This window comes from Anomaloglossus baeobatrachus, chromosome 4 (genome assembly GCF_048569485.1).
Source record: "Anomaloglossus baeobatrachus isolate aAnoBae1 chromosome 4, aAnoBae1.hap1, whole genome shotgun sequence".
Lineage (NCBI taxonomy): Eukaryota > Metazoa > Chordata > Amphibia > Anura > Aromobatidae > Anomaloglossus > Anomaloglossus baeobatrachus.
The window spans coordinates 647,646,254-647,663,428 of record NC_134356.1 but is presented as its reverse complement, the minus strand read 5'-3'; the positions used below and the strand labels follow the sequence as shown (position 1 = coordinate 647,663,428).

Below are 17,175 nucleotides of genomic sequence, written 5' to 3'. Positions count from 1 at the left end.
GAGTTGGAGTTAACAGGTCAATTCGATATATTGAAGATTGTAAGTTTTTTCCTCAGACAGTACGTAGTTTCCTCATTATCTTTGGCAGGAGAGCCTAGAAACTTTACCATTCAGTTCCAATATTCTATGGATAAGTAAGGAAATTGGAGGTCAAATGACAGGCCACAATGGCCAACCAATTGCATCGGCCTTTGAATGTCAAAACAAGCACAGAAAAATTAGCATTCCCATATCGGGAGTCGAACCCGGGCCGCCTGGGTGAGAACCAGGAATCCTAACCACTAGACCATATGGGAAATGTTGTGCTGTGTAGTCGGTGATGTGGAAAAAAAGAACTTTATTTCTATGAGTAAGCAACTTCTGCACGTTTGCAACAGAAGCTTTCCTTGTTAGCACAATAGGTGGCGCGTCAATCTCAAACTCTTAAGGTCATGATTGTGATCTTCACATGTGGCACTTTTCTTTGGAGATTTTGTCTCCATCTTGTCTAGAGAGCCACATTTGTTTCCACTGAGTACCAAAAATCAACAATTATATATTGAGGGGTTTGAGTCCATTTACACCAAGTAGTTGGACGTCGAAGGTAAGAATGATTTCCGATATGAGCTCAAATGGCTTTTTGTGCAAAAGAATGGAATGAATGGCTAAAAGCTCTTGTGGTCAGCATTTTTCGCTGCAAAGAGCAATTTTAAACTAAACTAACTTTGTCTGCAAGGTATGTGTCGACCTTTGAATGCAGGAACTATTGCAGAAAAAAGTGGCACTCCCCTAGCAGAAATTGAACCAGTAAACTAAGAAAACTGCTTGCTAATTAATATGAGATATTCCACAGAGTTTCAGAAAACATATGGGGTTTTAAAAAAAAAAAAAAAAAAAAAAAAAGAGTGTTGCCTTCACTAAAAAGCTGTTTTTCATTTCAGTAGTGGAATCTTGCCTCATTTGAGTTGGAGTTAACAGGTCAATTCGATATATTGAAGATTGTAAGTTTTTTCCTCAGACAGTATGTAGTTTCCTCATTATCTTTGGCAGGAGAGCCTAGAAACTTTACCATTCAGTTCCAATATTCTATGGATAAGTAAGGAAATTGGAGGTCAAATGACAGGCCACAATGGCCAACCAATTGCGTCGGCCTTTGAATGTCAAAACAAGCACAGAAAAATTAGCATTCCCATACCGGGAGTCGAACCCGGGCCGCCTGGGTGAGAACCAGGAATCCTAACCGCTAGACCATATGGGAAATGTTGTGCTGTATAGTTGATGATGTGGAAAAAAAGAACTTTATTTCTATAAGTAAGCAACTTCTGCACGTTTGCACCAGAAGCTTTCCTTGTTAGCACAATAGGTGGCGCGTCAATCTCAAACTCTTAAGGTCATGATTGTGATCCTCACATGTGGCACTTTTCTTTGGAGATTTTGTCTCCATCTTGTCTAGAGAGCCACATTTGTTTCCACTGAGTACCAAAAATCAACAATTATATATTGAGGGGTTTGAGTCCATTTACACCAAGTAGTTGGAAGTCGAAGGTAAGAATGATTTCCGATATGAGCTCAAATGGCTTTTTGTGCAAAAGAATGGAATGAATGGCTAAAAGCTCTTGTGGTCAGCATTTTTTCGCTGCAAAGAGCAATTTTAAACTAAACTAACTTTGTCTGCAAGGTATGTGTCGACCTTTGAATGCAGGAACTATTGCAGAAAAAAGTGGCACTCCCCTAGCAGAAATTGAACCAGTAAACTAAGAAAACTGCTTGCTAATTAATATGAGATATTCCACAGAGTTTCAGAAAACATATGGGGTTTTAAAAAAAAAAAAAAAAAAAAAAGAGTGTTGCCTTCACTAAAAAGCTGTTTTTCATTTCAGTAGTGGAATCTTGCCTCATTTGAGTTGGAGTTAACAGGTCAATTCAATATATTGAAGATTGTAAGTTTTTTCCTCAGACAGTACGTAGTTTCCTCATTATCTTTGGCAGGAGAGCCTAGAAACTTTACCATTCAGTTCCAATATTCTATGGATAAGTAAGGAAATTGGAGGTCAAATGACAGGCCACAATGGCCAACCAATTGCATCGGCCTTTGAATGTCAAAACAAGCACAGAAAAATTAGCATTCCCATATCGGGAGTCGAACCCGGGCCGCCTGGGTGAGAACCAGGAATCCTAACCACTAGACCATATGGGAAATGTTGTGCTGTGTAGTCGGTGATGTGGAAAAAAAGAACTTTATTTCTATGAGTAAGCAACTTCTGCACGTTTGCAACAGAAGCTTTCCTTGTTAGCACAATAGGTGGCGCGTCAATCTCAAACTCTTAAGGTCATGATTGTGATCTTCACATGTGGCACTTTTCTTTGGAGATTTTGTCTCCATCTTGTCTAGAGAGCCACATTTGTTTCCACTGAGTACCAAAAATCAACAATTATATATTGAGGGGTTTGAGTCCATTTACACCAAGTAGTTGGACGTCGAAGGTAAGAATGATTTCCGATATGAGCTCAAATGGCTTTTTGTGCAAAAGAATGGAATGAATGGCTAAAAGCTCTTGTGGTCAGCATTTTTCGCTGCAAAGAGCAATTTTAAACTAAACTAACTTTGTCTGCAAGGTATGTGTCGACCTTTGAATGCAGGAACTATTGCAGAAAAAAGTGGCACTCCCCTAGCAGGAATTGAACCAGTAAACTAAGAAAACTGCTTGCTAATTAATATGAGATATTCCACAGAGTTTCAGAAAACATATGGGGTTTTAAAAAAAAAAAAAAAAGAGTGTTGCCTTCACTAAAAAGCTGTTTTTCATTTCAGTAGTGGAATCTTGCCTCATTTGAGTTTGAGTTAACAGGTCAATTCGATATATTGAAGTTTGTAAGTTTTTTCCTCAGACAGTACGTAGTTTCCTCATTATCTTTGGCAGGAGAGCCTAGAAACTTTACCATTCAGTTCCAATATTCTATGGATAAGTAAGGAAATTGGAGGTCAAATGACAGGCCACAATGGCCAACCAATTGCGTCGGCCTTTGAATGTCAAAACAAGCACAGAAAAATTAGCATTCCCATACCGGGAGTCGAATCCGGGCCGCCTGGGTGAGAACCAGGAATCCTAACCGATAGACCATATGGGAAATGTTGTGCTGTGTAGTCGATGATGTGGAAAAAAAGAACTTTATTTCTATGAGTAAGCAACTTCTGCACGTTTGCAACAGAAGCTTTCCTTGTTAGCACAATAGGTGGCGCGTCAATCTCAAACTCTTAAGGTCATGATTGTGATCCTCACATGTGGCACTTTTCTTTGGAGATTTTGTCTCCATCTTGTCTAGAGAGCCACATTTGTTTCCACTGAGTACCAAAAATCAACAATTATATATTGAGGGGTTTGAGTCCATTTACACCAAGTAGTTGGAAGTCGAAGGTAAGAATGATTTCCGATATGAGCTCAAATGGCTTTTTGTGCAAAAGAATGGAATGAATGGCTAAAAGCTCTTGTGGTCAGCATTTTTTCGCTGCAAAGAGCAATTTTAAACTAAACTAACTTTGTCTGCAAGGTATGTGTCGACCTTTGAATGCAGGAACTATTGCAGAAAAAAGTGGCACTCCCCTAGCAGAAATTGAACCAGTAAACTAAGAAAACTGCTTGCTAATTAATATGAGATATTCCACAGAGTTTCAGAAAACATATGGGGTTTTAAAAAAAAAAAAAAAAAAAAAAAAAGAGTGTTGCCTTCACTAAAAAGCTGTTTTTCATTTCAGTAGTGGAATCTTGCCTCATTTGAGTTGGAGTTAACAGGTCAATTCGATATATTGAAGATTGTTAGTTTTTTCCTCAGACAGTACGTAGTTTCCTCATTATCTTTGGCAGGAGAGCCTAGAAACTTTACCATTCAGTTCCAATATTCTATGGATTAGTAAGGAAATTGGAGGTCAAATGACAGGCCACAATGGCCAACCAATTGCGTCGGCCTTTGAATGTCAAAACAAGCACAGAAAAATTAGCATTCCCATACCGGGAGTCGAACCCGGGCCGCCTGGGTGAGAACCAGGAATCCTAACCGCTAGACCATATGGGAAATGTTGTGCTGTGTAGTCGATGATGTGGAAAAAAAGAACTTTATTTCTACGAGTAAGCAACTTCTGCACGTTTGCAACAGAAGCTTTCCTTGTTAGCACAATAGGTGGCGCGTCAATCTCAAACTCTTAAGGTCATGATTGTGATCCTCACATGTGGGACTTTTCTTTGGAGATTTTGTCTCCATCTTGTCTAGAGAGCCACATTTGTTTCCACTGAGTACCAAAAATCAACAATTATATATTGAAGGGTTTGAGTCCATTTACACCAAGTAGTTGGAAGTCGAAGGTAAGAATGATTTCCGATATGAGCTCAAATGGCTTTTTGTGCAAAAGAATGGAATGAATGGCTAAAAGCTCTTGTGGTCAGCATTTTTCGCTGCAAAGAGCAATTTTAAACTAAACTAACTTTGTCTGCAAGGTATGTGTCGACCTTTGAATGCAGGAACTATTGCAGAAAAAAGTGGCACTCCCCTAGCAGGAATTGAACCAGTAAACTAAGAAAACTGCTTGCTAATTAATATGAGATATTCCACAGAGTTTCAGAAAACATATGGGGTTTTAAAAAAAAAAAAAAAAAAAAAAAGAGTGTTGCCTTCACTAAAAAGCTGTTTTTCATTTCAGTAGTGGAATCTTGCCTCATTTGAGTTGGAGTTAACAGGTCAATTCGATATATTGAAGATTGTAAGTTTTTTCCTCAGACAGTACGTAGTTTCCTCATTATCTTTGGCAGGAGAGCCTAGAAACTTTACCATTCAGTTCCAATATTCTATGGATAAGTAAGGAAATTGGAGGTCAAATGACAGGCCACAATGGCCAACCAATTGCATCGGCCTTTGAATGTCAAAACAAGCACAGAAAAATTAGCATTCCCATATCGGGAGTCGAACCCGGGCCGCCTGGGTGAGAACCAGGAATCCTAACCACTAGACCATATGGGAAATGTTGTGCTGTGTAGTCGGTGATGTGGAAAAAAAGAACTTTATTTCTATGAGTAAGCAACTTCTGCACGTTTGCAACAGAAGCTTTCCTTGTTAGCACAATAGGTGGCGCGTCAATCTCAAACTCTTAAGGTCATGATTGTGATCTTCACATGTGGCACTTTTCTTTGGAGATTTTGTCTCCATCTTGTCTAGAGAGCCACATTTGTTTCCACTGAGTACCAAAAATCAACAATTATATATTGAGGGGTTTGAGTCCATTTACACCAAGTAGTTGGACGTCGAAGGTAAGAATGATTTCCGATATGAGCTCAAATGGCTTTTTGTGCAAAAGAATGGAATGAATGGCTAAAAGCTCTTGTGGTCAGCATTTTTCGCTGCAAAGAGCAATTTTAAACTAAACTAACTTTGTCTGCAAGGTATGTGTCGACCTTTGAATGCAGGAACTATTGCAGAAAAAAGTGGCACTCCCCTAGCAGGAATTGAACCAGTAAACTAAGAAAACTGCTTGCTAATTAATATGAGATATTCCACAGAGTTTCATAAAACATATGGGGTTTTAAAAAAAAAAAAAAAAAGAGTGTTGCCTTCACTAAAAAGCTGTTTTTCATTTCAGTAGTGGAATCTTGCCTCATTTGAGTTGGAGTTAACAGGTCAATTCGATATATTGAAGATTGTAAGTTTTTTCCTCAGACAGTACGTAGTTTCCTCATTATCTTTGGCAGGAGAGCCTAGAAACTTTACCATTCAGTTCCAATATTCTATGGATTAGTAAGGAAATTGGAGGTCAAATGACAGGCCACAATGGCCAACCAATTGCGTCGGCCTTTGAATGTCAAAACAAGCACAGAAAAATTAGCATTCCCATACCGGGAGTCGAACCCGGGCCGCCTGGGTGAGAACCAGGAATCCTAACTGCTAGACCATATGGGAAATGTTGTGCTGTGTAGTCGATGATGTGGAAAAAAAGAACTTTATTTCTATGAGTAAGCAACTTCTGCACGTTTGCAACAGAAGCTTTCCTTGTTAGCACAATAGGTGGCGCGTCAATCTCAAACTCTTAAGGTCATGATTGTGATCCTCACATGTGGCACTTTTCTTTGGAGATTTTGTCTCCATCTTGTCTAGAGAGCCACATTTGTTTCCACTGAGTACCAAAAATCAACAATTATATATTGAGGGGTTTGAGTCCATTTACACCAAGTAGTTGGAAGTCGAAGGTAAGAATGATTTCCGATATGAGCTCAAATGGCTTTTTGTGCAAAAGAATGGAATGAATGGCTAAAAGCTCTTGTGGTCAGCATTTTTTCGCTGCAAAGAGCAATTTTGAACTAAATTAACTTTGTCTGCAAGGTATGTGTCGACCTTTGAATGCAGGAACTATTGCAGAAAAAAGTGGCACTCCCCTAGCAGGAATTGAACCAGTAAACTAAGAAAACTGCTTGCTAATTAATATGAGATATTCCACAGAGTTTCAGAAAACATATGGGGTTTTAAAAAAAAAAAAAAAAGAGTGTTGCCTTCACTAAAAAGCTGTTTTTCATTTCAGTAGTTGAATCTTGCCTCATTTGAGTTGGAGTTAACAGGTCAATTCGATATATTGAAGATTGTAAGTTTTTTCCTCAGACAGTACGTAGTTTCCTCATTATCTTTGGCAGGAGAGCCTAGAAACTTTACCATTCAGTTCCAATATTCTATGGATAAGTAAGGAAATTGGAGGTCAAATGACAGGCCACAATGGCCAACCAATTGCGTCAGCCTTTGAATGTCAAAACAAGCACAGAAAAATTAGCATTCCCATACCGGGAGTCGAACCCGGGCCGCCTGGGTGAGAACCAGGAATCCTAACCGATAGACCATATGGGAAATGTTGTGCTGTGTAGTCGATGATGTGGAAAAAAAGAACTTTATTTCTATGAGTAAGCAACTTCTGCACGTTTGCAACAGAAGCTTTCCTTGTTAGCACAATAGGTGGCGCGTCAATCTCAAACTCTTAAGGTCATGATTGTGATCCTCACATGTGGGACTTTTCTTTGGAGATTTTGTCTCCATCTTGTCTAGAGAGCCACATTTGTTTCCACTGAGTACCAAAAATCAACAATTATATATTGAAGGGTTTGAGTCCATTTACACCAAGTAGTTGGAAGTCGAAGGTAAGAATGATTTCCGATATGAGCTCAAATGGCTTTTTGTGCAAAAGAATGGAATGAATGGCTAAAAGCTCTTGTGGTCAGCATTTTTCGCTGCAAAGAGCAATTTTAAACTAAACTAACTTTGTCTGCAAGGTATGTGTCGACCTTTGAATGCAGGAACTATTGCAGAAAAAAGTGGCACTCCCCTAGCAGGAATTGAACCAGTAAACTAAGAAAACTGCTTGCTAATTAATATGAGATATTCCACAGAGTTTCAGAAAACATATGGGGTTTTAAAAAAAAAAAAAAAAGAGTGTTGCCTTCACTAAAAAGCTGTTTTTCATTTCAGTAGTGGAATCTTGCCTCATTTGAGTTTGAGTTAACAGGTCAATTCGATATATTGAAGTTTGTAAGTTTTTTCCTCAGACAGTACGTAGTTTCCTCATTATCTTTGGCAGGAGAGCCTAGAAACTTTACCATTCAGTTCCAATATTCTATGGATAAGTAAGGAAATTGGAGGTCAAATGACAGGCCACAATGGCCAACCAATTGCGTCGGCCTTTGAATGTCAAAACAAGCACAGAAAAATTAGCATTCCCATACCGGGAGTCAAACCCGGGCCGCCTGGGTGAGAACCAGGAATCCTAACCACTAGACCATATGGGAAATGTTGTGCTGTGTAGTCGGTGATGTGGAAAAAAAGAACTTTATTTCTATGAGTAAGCAACTTCTGCACGTTTGCAACAGAAGCTTTCCTTGTTAGCACAATAGGTGGCGCGTCAATCTCAAACTCTTAAGGTCATGATTGTGATCCTCACATGTGGCACTTTTCTTTGGAGATTTTGTCTCCATCTTGTCTAGAGAGCCACATTTGTTTCCACTGAGTATCAAAAATCAACAATAATATATTGAGGGGTTTGAGTCCATTTACACCAAGTAGTTGGAAGTCGAAGGTAAGAATGATTTCCGATATGAGCTCAAATGGCTTTTTGTGCAAAAGAATGGAATGAATGGCTAAAAGCTCTTGTGGTCAGCATTTTTTCGCTGCAAAGAGCAATTTTAAACTAAACTAACTTTGTCTGCAAGGTATGTGTCGACCTTTGAATGCAGGAACTATTGCAGAAAAAAGTGGCACTCCCCTAGCAGAAATTGAACCAGTAAACTAAGAAAACTGCTTGCTAATTAATATGAGATATTCCACAGAGTTTCAGAAAACATATGGGGTTTTAAAAAAAAAAAAAAAAAAAAAAAAGAGTGTTGCCTTCACTAAAAAGCTGTTTTTCATTTCAGTAGTGGAATCTTGCCTCATTTGAGTTGGAGTTAACAGGTCAATTCGATATATTGAAGATTGTAAGTTTTTTCCTCAGACAGTACGTAGTTTCCTCATTATCTTTGGCAGGAGAGCCTAGAAACTTTACCATTCAGTTCCAATATTCTATGGATTAGTAAGGAAATTGGAGGTCAAATGACAGGCCACAATGGCCAACCAATTGCGTCGGCCTTTGAATGTCAAAACAAGCACAGAAAAATTAGCATTCCCATACCGGGAGTCGAACCCGGGCCGCCTGGGTGAGAACCAGGAATCCTAACCGCTAGACCATATGGGAAATGTTGTGCTGTGTAGTCGATGATGTGGAAAAAAAGAACTTTATTTCTACGAGTAAGCAACTTCTGCACGTTTGCAACAGAAGCTTTCCTTGTTAGCACAATAGGTGGCGCGTCAATCTCAAACTCTTAAGGTCATGATTGTGATCCTCACATGTGGGACTTTTCTTTGGAGATTTTGTCTCCATCTTGTCTAGAGAGCCACATTTGTTTCCACTGAGTACCAAAAATCAACAATTATATATTGAAGGGTTTGAGTCCATTTACACCAAGTAGTTGGAAGTCGAAGGTAAGAATGATTTCCGATATGAGCTCAAATGGCTTTTTGTGCAAAAGAATGGAATGAATGGCTAAAAGCTCTTGTGGTCAGCATTTTTCGCTGCAAAGAGCAATTTTAAACTAAACTAACTTTGTCTGCAAGGTATGTGTCGACCTTTGAATGCAGGAACTATTGCAGAAAAAAGTGGCACTCCCCTAGCAGGAATTGAACCAGTAAACTAAGAAAACTGCTTGCTAATTAATATGAGATATTCCACAGAGTTTCAGAAAACATATGGGGTTTTAAAAAAAAAAAAAAAAAAAAAAAGAGTGTTGCCTTCACTAAAAAGCTGTTTTTCATTTCAGTAGTGGAATCTTGCCTCATTTGAGTTGGAGTTAACAGGTCAATTCGATATATTGAAGATTGTAAGTTTTTTCCTCAGACAGTACGTAGTTTCCTCATTATCTTTGGCAGGAGAGCCTAGAAACTTTACCATTCAGTTCCAATATTCTATGGATAAGTAAGGAAATTGGAGGTCAAATGACAGGCCACAATGGCCAACCAATTGCATCGGCCTTTGAATGTCAAAACAAGCACAGAAAAATTAGCATTCCCATATCGGGAGTCGAACCCGGGCCGCCTGGGTGAGAACCAGGAATCCTAACCACTAGACCATATGGGAAATGTTGTGCTGTGTAGTCGGTGATGTGGAAAAAAAGAACTTTATTTCTATGAGTAAGCAACTTCTGCACGTTTGCAACAGAAGCTTTCCTTGTTAGCACAATAGGTGGCGCGTCAATCTCAAACTCTTAAGGTCATGATTGTGATCTTCACATGTGGCACTTTTCTTTGGAGATTTTGTCTCCATCTTGTCTAGAGAGCCACATTTGTTTCCACTGAGTACCAAAAATCAACAATTATATATTGAGGGGTTTGAGTCCATTTACACCAAGTAGTTGGACGTCGAAGGTAAGAATGATTTCCGATATGAGCTCAAATGGCTTTTTGTGCAAAAGAATGGAATGAATGGCTAAAAGCTCTTGTGGTCAGCATTTTTCGCTGCAAAGAGCAATTTTAAACTAAACTAACTTTGTCTGCAAGGTATGTGTCGACCTTTGAATGCAGGAACTATTGCAGAAAAAAGTGGCACTCCCCTAGCAGGAATTGAACCAGTAAACTAAGAAAACTGCTTGCTAATTAATATGAGATATTCCACAGAGTTTCAGAAAACATATGGGGTTTTAAAAAAAAAAAAAAAAAGAGTGTTGCCTTCACTAAAAAGCTGTTTTTCATTTCAGTAGTGGAATCTTGCCTCATTTGAGTTGGAGTTAACAGGTCAATTCGATATATTGAAGATTGTACGTTTTTTCCTCAGACAGTACGTAGTTTCCTCATTATCTTTGGCAGGAGAGCCTAGAAACTTTACCATTCAGTTCCAATATTCTATGGATTAGTAAGGAAATTGGAGGTCAAATGACAGGCCACAATGGCCAACCAATTGCGTCGGCCTTTGAATGTCAAAACAAGCACAGAAAAATTAGCATTCCCATACCGGGAGTTGAACCCGGGCCGCCTGGGTGAGAACCAGGAATCCTAACCGCTAGACCATATGGGAAATGTTGTGCTGTGTAGTCGATGATGTGGAAAAAAAGAACTTTATTTCTATGAGTAAGCAACTTCTGCACGTTTGCAACAGAAGCTTTCCTTGTTAGCACAATAGGTGGCGCGTCAATCTCAAACTCTTAAGGTCATGATTGTGATCCTCACATGTGGCACTTTTCTTTGGAGATTTTGTCTCCATCTTGTCTAGAGAGCCACATTTGTTTCCACTGAGTACCAAAAATCAACAATTATATATTGAGGGGTTTGAGTCCATTTACACCAAGTAGTTGGAAGTCGAAGGTAAGAATGATTTCCGATATGAGCTCAAATGGCTTTTTGTGCAAAAGAATGGAATGAATGGCTAAAAGCTCTTGTGGTCAGCATTTTTTCGCTGCAAAGAGCAATTTTAAACTAAATTAACTTTGTCTGCAAGGTATGTGTCGACCTTTGAATGCAGGAACTATTGCAGAAAAAAGTGGCACTCCCCTAGCAGAAATTGAACCAGTAAACTAAGAAAACTGCTTGCTAATTAATATGAGATATTCCACAGAGTTTCAGAAAACATATGGGGTTTTAAAAAAAAAAAAAAAAAAAAAAAGAGTGTTGCCTTCACTAAAAAGCTGTTTTTCATTTCAGTAGTTGAATCTTGCCTCATTTGAGTTGGAGTTAACAGGTCAATTCGATATATTGAAGATTGTAAGTTTTTTCCTCAGACAGTACGTAGTTTCCTCATTATCTTTGGCAGGAGAGCCTAGAAACTTTACCATTCAGTTCCAATATTCTATGGATAAGTAAGGAAATTGGAGGTCAAATGACAGGCCACAATGGCCAACCAATTGCGTCAGCCTTTGAATGTCAAAACAAGCACAGAAAAATTAGCATTCCCATACCGGGAGTCGAACCCGGGCCGCCTGGGTGAGAACCAGGAATCCTAACCGATAGACCATATGGGAAATGTTGTGCTGTGTAGTCGATGATGTGGAAAAAAAGAACTTTATTTCTATGAGTAAGCAACTTCTGCACGTTTGCAACAGAAGCTTTCCTTGTTAGCACAATAGGTGGCGCGTCAATCTCAAACTCTTAAGGTCATGATTGTGATCCTCACATGTGGGACTTTTCTTTGGAGATTTTGTCTCTATCTTGTCTAGAGAGCCACATTTGTTTCCACTGAGTACCAAAAATCAACAATTATATATTGAAGGGTTTGAGTCCATTTACACCAAGTAGTTGGAAGTCGAAGGTAAGAATGATTTCCGATATGAGCTCAAATGGCTTTTTGTGCAAAAGAATGGAATGAATGGCTAAAAGCTCTTGTGGTCAGCATTTTTCGCTGCAAAGAGCAATTTTAAACTAAACTAACTTTGTCTGCAAGGTATGTGTCGACCTTTGAATGCAGGAACTATTGCAGAAAAAAGTGGCACTCCCCTAGCAGGAATTGAACCAGTAAACTAAGAAAACTGCTTGCTAATTAATATGAGATATTCCACAGAGTTTCAGAAAACATATGGGGTTTTAAAAAAAAAAAAAAAAGAGTGTTGCCTTCACTAAAAAGCTGTTTTTCATTTCAGTAGTGGAATCTTGCCTCATTTGAGTTGGAGTTAACAGGTCAATTCGATATATTGAAGATTGTAAGTTTTTTCCTCAGACAGTACGTAGTTTCCTCATTATCTTTGGCAGGAGAGCCTAGAAACTTTACCATTCAGTTCCAATATTCTATGGATTAGTAAGGAAATTGGAGGTCAAATGACAGGCCACAATGGCCAACCAATTGCGTCGGCCTTTGAATGTCAAAACAAGCACAGAAAAATTAGCATTCCCATACCGGGAGTCGAACCCGGGCCGCCTGGGTGAGAACCAGGAATCCTAACCGCTAGACCATATGGGAAATGTTGTGCTGTGTAGTCGATGATGTGGAAAAAAAGAACTTTATTTCTATGAGTAACCAACTTCTGCACGTTTGCAACAGAAGCTTTCCTTGTTAGCACAATAGGTGGCGCGTCAATCTCAAACTCTTAAGGTCATGATTGTGATCCTCACATGTGGCACTTTTCTTTGGAGATTTTGTCTCCATCTTGTCTAGAGAGCCACATTTGTTTCCACTGAGTATCAAAAATCAACAATAATATATTGAGGGGTTTGAGTCCATTTACACCAAGTAGTTGGAAGTCGAAGGTAAGAATGATTTCCGATATGAGCTCAAATGGCTTTTTGTGCAAAAGAATGGAATGAATGGCTAAAAGCTCTTGTGGTCAGCATTTTTCGCTGCAAAGAGCAATTTTAAACTAAACTAACTTTGTCTGCAAGGTATGTGTCGACCTTTGAATGCAGGAACTATTGCAGAAAAAAGTGGCACTCCCCTAGCAGGAATTGAACCAGTAAACTAAGAAAACTGCTTGCTAATTAATATGAGATATTCCACAGAGTTTCAGAAAACATATGGGGTTTTAAAAAAAAAAAAAAAAAAAAAAAAAAGAGTGTTGCCTTCACTAAAAAGCTGTTTTTCATTTCAGTAGTGGAATTTTGCCTCATTTGAGTTTGAGTAAACAGGTCAATTCGATATATTGAAGATTGTAAGTTTTTTCCTCAGACAGTACGTAGTTTCCTCATTATCTTTGGCAGGAGAGCCTAGAAACTTTACCATTCAGTTCCAATATTCTATGGATAAGTAAGGAAATTGGAGGTCAAATGACAGGCCACAATGGCCAACCAATTGCGTCGGCCTTTGAATGTCAAAACAAGCACAGAAAAATTAGCATTCCCATACCGGGAGTCGAACCCGGGCCGCCTGGGTGAGAACCAGGAATCCTAACCGCTAGACCATATGGGAAATGTTGTGCTGTGTAGTCGATGATGTGGAAAAAAAGAACTTTATTTCTATGAGTAAGCAACTTCTGCACGTTTGCAGCAGAAGCTTTCCTTGTTAGCACAATAGGTGGCGCGTCAATCTCAAACTCTTAAGGTCATGATTGTGATCCTCACATGTGGCACTTTTCTTTGGAGATTTTGTCTCCATCTTGTCTAGAGAGCCACATTTGTTTCCACTGAGTACCAAAAATCAACAATTATATATTGAGGGGTTTGAGTCCATTTACACCAAGTAGTTGGAAGTCGAAGGAAAGAATGATTTCCGATATGAGCTCAAATGGCTTTTTGTGCAAAAGAATGGAATGAATGGCTAAAAGCTCTTGTGGTCAGCATTTTTTCGCTGCAAAGAGCAATTTTAAACTAAACTAACTTTGTCTGCAAGGTATGTGTCGACCTTTGAATGCAGGAACTATTGCAGAAAAAAGTGGCACTCCCCTAGCAGAAATTGAACCAGTAAACTAAGAAAACTGCTTGCTAATTAATATGAGATATTCCACAGAGTTTCAGAAAACATATGGGGTTTTAAAAAAAAAAAAAAAAAAAAAAAAAAAAAAGAGTGTTGCCTTCACTAAAAAGCTGTTTTTCATTTCAGTAGTTGAATCTTGCCTCATTTGAGTTGGAGTTAACAGGTCAATTCGATATATTGAAGATTGTAAGTTTTTTCCTCAGACAGTACGTAGTTTCCTCATTAGCTTTGGCAGGAGAGCCTAGAAACTTTACCATTCAGTTCCAATATTCTATGGATAAGTAAGGAAATTGGAGGTCAAATGACAGGCCACAATGGCCAACCAATTGCGTCGGCCTTTGAATGTCAAAACAAGCACAGAAAGATTAGCATTCCCATACCGGGAGTCGAACCCGGGCCGCCTGGGTGAGAACCAGGAATCCTAACCGATAGACCATATGGGAAATGTTGTGCTGTGTAGTCGATGATGTGGAAAAAAAGAACTTTATTTCTATGAGTAAGCAACTTCTGCACGTTTGCAACAGAAGCTTTCCTTGTTAGCACAATAGGTGGCGCGTCAATCTCAAACTCTTAAGGTCATGATTGTGATCCTCACATGTGGGACTTTTCTTTGGAGATTTTGTCTCCATCTTGTCTAGAGAGCCACATTTGTTTACACTGAGTACCAAAAATCAACAATTATATATTGAAGGGTTTGAGTCCATTTACACCAAGTAGTTGGAAGTCTAAGGTAAGAATGATTTCCGATATGAGCTCAAATGGCTTTTTGTGCAAAAGAATGGAATGAATGGCTAAAAGCTCTTGTGGTCAGCATTTTTCGCTGCAAAGAGCAATTTTAAACTAAACTAACTTTGTCTGCAAGGTATGTGTCGACCTTTGAATGCAGGAACTATTGCAGAAAAATTGGCACTCCCCTAGCAGGAATTGAACCAGTAAACTAAGAAAACTGCTTGCTAATTAATATGAGATATTCCACAGAGTTTCAGAAAACATATGGGGTTTTAAAAAAAAAAAAAAAAAAAAAAAAGAGTGTTGCCTTCACTAAAAAGCTGTTTTTCATTTCAGTAGTGGAATCTTGCCTCATTTGAGTTTGAGTAAACAGGTCAATTCGATATATTGAAGATTGTAAGTTTTTTCCTCAGACAGTACGTAGTTTCCTCATTATCTTTGGCAGGAGAGCCTAGAAACTTTACCATTCAGTTCCAATATTCTATGGATAAGTAAGGAAATTGGAGGTCAAATGACAGGCCACAATGGCCAACCAATTGCGTCGGCCTTTGAATGTCAAAACAAGCACAGAAAAATTAGCATTCCCATACCGGGAGTCGAACCCGGGCCGCCTGGGTGAGAACCAGGAATCCTAACCGCTAGACCATATGGGAAATGTTGTGCTGTGTAGTCGATGATGTGGAAAAAAAGAACTTTATTTCTATGAGTAAGCAACTTCTGCACGTTTGCAACAGAAGCTTTCCTTGTTAGCACAATAGGTGGCACGTCAATCTCAAACTCTTAAGGTCATGATTGTGATCCTCACATGTGGCACTTTTCTTTGGAGATTTTGTCGCCATCTTGTCTAGAGAGCCACATTTGTTTCCACTGAGTACCAAAAATCAACAATTATATATTGAGGGGTTTGAGTCCATTTACACCAAGTAGTTGGAAGTCGAAGGTAAGAATGATTTCCGATATGAGCTCAAATGGCTTTTTGTGCAAAAGAATGGAATGAATGGCTAAAAGCTCTTGTGGTCAGCATTTTTTCGCTGCAAAGAGCAATTTTAAACTAAACTAACTTTGTCTGCAAGGTATGTGTCGACCTTTGAATGCAGGAACTATTGCAGAAAAAAGTGGCACTCCCCTAGCAGAAATTGAACCAGTAAACTAAGAAAACTGCTTGCTAATTAATATGAGATATTCCACAGAGTTTCAGAAAACATATGGGGTTTTAAAAAAAAAAAAATAAAAAAGAGTGTTGCCTTCACTAAAAAGCTGTTTTTCATTTCAGTAGTGGAATCTTGCCTCATTTGAGTTTGAGTTAACAGGTCAATTCGATATATTGAAGATTGTAAGTTTTTTCCTCAGACAGTACGTAGTTTCCTCATTATCTTTGGCAGGAGAGCCTAGAAACTTTACCATTCAGTTCCAATATTCTATGGATAAGTAAGGAAATTGGAGGTCAAATGACAGGCCACAATGGCCAACCAATTGCGTCGGCCTTTGAATGTCAAAACAAGCACAGAAAAATTAGCATTCCCATACCGGGAGTCAAACCCGGGCCGCCTGGGTGAGAACCAGGAATCCTAACCGCTAGACCATATGGGAAATGTTGTGCTGTGTAGTCGATGATGTGGAAAAAAAGAACTTTATTTCTATGAGTAAGCAACTTCTGCACGTTTGCAACAGAAGCTTTCCTTGTTAGCACAATAGGTGGCGCGTCAATCTCAAACTCTTAAGGTCATGATTGTGATCCTCACATGTGGCACTTTTCTTTGGAGATTTTGTCTCCATCTTGTCTAGAGAGCCACATTTGTTTCCACTGAGTACCAAAAATCAACAATTATATATTGAGGGGTTTGAGTCCATTTACACCAAGTAGTTGGAAGTCGAAGGTAAGAATGATTTCCGATATGAGCTCAAATGGCTTTTTGTGCAAAAGAATGGAATGAATGGCTAAAAGCTCTTGTGGTCAGCATTTTTTCGCTGCAAAGAGCAATTTTAAACTAAACTAACTTTGTCTGCAAGGTATGTGTCGACCTTTGAATGCAGGAACTATTGCAGAAAAAAGTGGCACTCCCCTAGCAGAAATTGAACCAGTAAACTAAGAAAACTGCTTGCTAATTAATATGAGATATTCCACAGAGTTTCAGAAAACATATGGGGTTTTAAAAAAAAAAAAAAAAAAAAAGAGTGTTGCCTTCACTAAAAAGCTGTTTTTCATTTCAGTAGTTGAATCTTGCCTCATTTGAGTTGGAGTTAACAGGTCAATTCGATATATTGAAGATTGTAAGTTTTTTCCTCAGACAGTACGTTGTTTCCTCATTAGCTTTGGCAGGAGAGCCTAGAAACTTTACCATTCAGTTCCAATATTCTATGGATAAGTAAGGAAATTGGAGGTCAAATGACAGGCCACAATGGCCAACCAATTGCGTCGGCCTTTGAATGTCAAAACAAGCACAGAAAAATTAGCATTCCCATACCGGGAGTCGAACCCGGGCCGCCTGGGTGAGAACCAGGAATCCTAACCGCTAGACCATATGGGA

At 38.9% G+C, this 17,175-nt stretch overlaps 7 non-coding genes across 7 annotated transcripts; all 7 read right to left on the bottom strand.

Annotated features, from left to right (window-relative positions):
- Positions 1 to 1,165: 1,165 nt before the first annotated feature.
- On the bottom strand, positions 1,166 to 1,237 carry TRNAE-CUC (transfer RNA glutamic acid (anticodon CUC)). Its single transcript has one exon. It is a non-coding gene; the product is annotated as a tRNA-Glu (tRNA).
- A 2,741-nt stretch (positions 1,238 to 3,978) lies between these two features.
- On the bottom strand, positions 3,979 to 4,050 carry TRNAE-CUC (transfer RNA glutamic acid (anticodon CUC)). Its single transcript has one exon. It is a non-coding gene; the product is annotated as a tRNA-Glu (tRNA).
- A 4,606-nt stretch (positions 4,051 to 8,656) lies between these two features.
- Positions 8,657 to 8,728, bottom strand: TRNAE-CUC (transfer RNA glutamic acid (anticodon CUC)). The gene has a single exon. It is a non-coding gene; the product is annotated as a tRNA-Glu (tRNA).
- Positions 8,729 to 12,400: 3,672 nt separating this feature from the next.
- Positions 12,401 to 12,472, bottom strand: TRNAE-CUC (transfer RNA glutamic acid (anticodon CUC)). Its single transcript has one exon. It is a non-coding gene; the product is annotated as a tRNA-Glu (tRNA).
- An 870-nt stretch (positions 12,473 to 13,342) lies between these two features.
- Positions 13,343 to 13,414, bottom strand: TRNAE-CUC (transfer RNA glutamic acid (anticodon CUC)). The gene has a single exon. It is a non-coding gene; the product is annotated as a tRNA-Glu (tRNA).
- A 1,814-nt stretch (positions 13,415 to 15,228) lies between these two features.
- TRNAE-CUC (transfer RNA glutamic acid (anticodon CUC)) lies at positions 15,229 to 15,300 on the bottom strand. The gene has a single exon. It is a non-coding gene; the product is annotated as a tRNA-Glu (tRNA).
- Positions 15,301 to 17,103: 1,803 nt separating this feature from the next.
- Positions 17,104 to 17,175, bottom strand: TRNAE-CUC (transfer RNA glutamic acid (anticodon CUC)). Its single transcript has one exon. It is a non-coding gene; the product is annotated as a tRNA-Glu (tRNA).